Source organism: Arachis ipaensis, chromosome B08, assembly GCF_000816755.2.
Source record: "Arachis ipaensis cultivar K30076 chromosome B08, Araip1.1, whole genome shotgun sequence".
NCBI classification, from domain to species: Eukaryota; Viridiplantae; Streptophyta; class Magnoliopsida; order Fabales; family Fabaceae; genus Arachis; species Arachis ipaensis.
In genome coordinates, this window is record NC_029792.2 from 113,370,640 (window position 1) to 113,373,814 (window position 3,175).

General features: G+C 33.6%; 2 long non-coding RNA genes across 3 annotated transcripts in view; one reads left to right on the plus strand and one right to left on the minus strand.

Annotated features, from left to right (window-relative positions):
* Positions 1-3,175, plus strand: part of LOC110266025 — a 17,087-nt gene that overhangs the window by 9,291 nt on the left and 4,621 nt on the right. The window lies entirely within an intron of this gene.
* Positions 444-2,088, minus strand: LOC110266026. Of its 2 annotated transcripts, XR_002352877.1 has the most exons (3): positions 1,422-2,088; positions 1,125-1,211; positions 444-983 (listed from the first exon to the last, which is right to left on the minus strand). It is a non-coding gene; the product is annotated as an uncharacterized LOC110266026 (long non-coding RNA). The 2 variants fall into 2 exon arrangements; XR_002352876.1 differs by lacking the exon at positions 1,422-2,088 and having other exon boundaries at positions 1,125-1,412.

The following is a 3,175-nucleotide window of genomic DNA, read 5'->3' on the forward strand; positions in this document are numbered from 1 at the left end:
CAAATCAGTCCCTTCATAGAAAACAAAAAATTTGATGTAGAACTAATTTTATCTAAAAAAATAAAAATTTAAAAACTAATTTGATGATTAAAATTTGTTAAAGACTAAGTATCCAACTTAAGGACAATACTAAATAACTAACAAAATTTATCATTTTAGATAGACACTCAGCCAACCAATATTTTTATACCTAATATCCAAAAAATATTGTATTCACTAGAGTTTAAATCCTAAACCTTGAATTCTAATAATATAAAACTATAGTATTGGCATAAAGCATTGACTAATGTTGATAAAAAAAATTACTAGCCCCTGAAATTTCTCAATGCAATAATATATTCAATCTGAATCCTTGACTCAACACCAGCAACCCATTGATTGGCATAACGTGTAAGAACTAACGAAATGCAACTAAAGCTCATTTATCATGTTCACTTCATCCATTAACTTTAGAAGGTCTTGAACTATTCATAAAAGCAGCAAAAAGGTTCAGACTTTCTTTGAGTCTTCAATACATCCAACTATAATAAAAGCATATCTAATTGATTAGGCTATGCACTAACTATACAATCTAATTTATCACCAACTTTTGGGGATTGTTGAACACCTAGCAAGGTTATCTCTTAACAAAAGATTTTATGAGCCTCAAAATGTGACATATACTATATAGTACTCATAGCTAAGCAAGTCATGTGACAGAAAAATCAATAGCCACCTTAGCATTATTCATAACTACTCAAATTTTGAACATTCTCACCACCATTCAGGAGATGGAATATTGATCAGTTCAGATGGCAAGGAACCATTGTCACTTAACCTTGGAACCGAGTCTTTATAGAAAAGCTAGTTTTCGACATCAACAAGCGAATCAGGTAAACTGGAACATTCGGTTGGTGGTTCAACATTTCCAATAGGGGTTACATGGGTGTCGGATTTGTTTACATTGGGTGGTTGGACTTGGTTGGAGGAAATCAGCAGTGACACTGCATAGTGTCAAACAGAAATCAGCATAATAGATAGAAGGATGATATCGAATGGTAACAATTAGAAACATTCAAGATAAAATGAGACATGAGTGCAAAAGTTAGATAATAGATTGAGGCTATAATCTCTCGCTTATTTACCTGGTCACAATGTGTTTCATGGGGTGTGGAAGAAGAAGGGAATTTAGCACAAGCATGCCGAGCATGAGGATAGTCTCTACAAGCAACCTGCAAGACAAAACAAATGAGCCTTCACATTTGAAAAGCTATACAGTCCCAATCACATCTACTATCAAAAAATAAAAATAAAATAAAATAAAGGGGGAAAAAATGAAAATAGTAAATTTGGATCAACAAATGCTTTGAATATATTCTCTCAAGCATACTCTACCTAAGAAGCATGGAATTTTGCTATAAGTTACATTTACATGTACATACATATAAAAGGGAGCCTGGTGCACAAACATCCCGCATTAATGCAAGGTCTGGGGAAGGGCCGCACCTAAAGGGTATAATGTACACAACTTAATCTGATAATTATATCCGTGGCTGATTTCACAGTATGAATCCGTGACCTTGAGGTCATACGGAAACAACTCAATCGATGTTCCAAGGCTCTCCTTCAAAGAGGTGCAACACGAGGACTTTTCAGGGAAGTCATCCAGCCTAGCACTACCCTCACCACACGCTTAAATGCGGAGTTTTAATGAAATCCGATGCATTAATACTAGTATGATTGCACTTACATGCACATATATACAAAAAAAAACATTGTTTTATACCCAAGCTACATTAATCAAACAATGAGATTGTGCCCTACTATAGGCCATGTCTGCAGAAAATCTGTTTAAAGTTTAATTCTTTTTTAATGATTTCATTTATAGTTTTTCATGGTCTTCTTTTTCGCCAACCTATTGGGCTGCCCTGTCTAATGCAGGATGCTACTCCCTTTTCGACAATGGATGCATACCAACTTTCTCTCTATGTGCAATCAAAAGCATACTAGAACGTAGAAGTTAGCTAACAAATCAGCAACCATCAAGTTGAGATGTGGGTATCCAATAGACTATTCAGATGGGGTTTGTTGAGGTTATATAGAGATTTGAAGAAGACAAGACATAATTATCTACACTAATGATATATATTTATTTGTACACGCGACATGACAGGTTTAGAGAAACTTTTCAATCTGTATTTATGCCAAGCCATGTTTGAATCTGCAAACAAGCTTCAGTTTCCCTTGTAATCCGACAAGATAATCCATACTCAGAGCATTAAACATTAAGCATTTGAAGAAAATATGATTTATGCATATTTTAAAAATTATCGTACTTTGATTTCCTTGTTGACATAAAAGCATGGCACAAGTAAATGAAAACTTGCACGTAACAGGGTAAAATCTTTTAAAACAAAGAAATAATGACATCAAATTGCAGAGGAATATTATGGTAAGTTGCAATTTGCAAAGCATTCCAGAAAATATAATGCCACTGAAGCCTTATTAAATATAATGAATGCAACACATTCAGGAAATAGAAAAACATCCAATGCTTAAGACATTAGATAACAAGATTAACTTAAAGACCAACCACCATAGCCATTAAAGCTAGACGCAATGAAATGGTTTCTGATTCATTAGAAACTGTTAGTCGATGGTTCTTTACCAATAAGTAACCACAACTCCTCTAACCAAATACATCATCGGGAGTACCATTTGTCCAGTCACGTGCTCAAATCTACGAGTGCGATGTTGTATTAATGTAATTTTCATCAGACTCCTCTTAATTCCTCTTACTGAAGCCTTGCCTATTAGTAACATATGTTAAGAAATCCCATATGCTTCCTCGCTCCTTACTGCTCTCTCAAATCTTACTATATCTTAAAACCAAAGTTCTTACAACATCCACTATCATGTTGCTATGCATTGAGAAATCACTAAATTCACATATGAAACACCATCACAAATCAACTTCTAAAACACCAACACAAATCACTATGCATTGATATATCACTAGAAGACGAATCAATAAGCAGCTTGTAAGACATCAAGACCAATCAATCAATAATCAACTACTAAAACACCAACGTAGATAAATAGTTGACTTCTAAAACATAAACAAAATGATTAAAATATTTTTTTTTTTTGGTCTTAGGTACGTCATATTAAATTAAAAATATAAAATATTCTAATA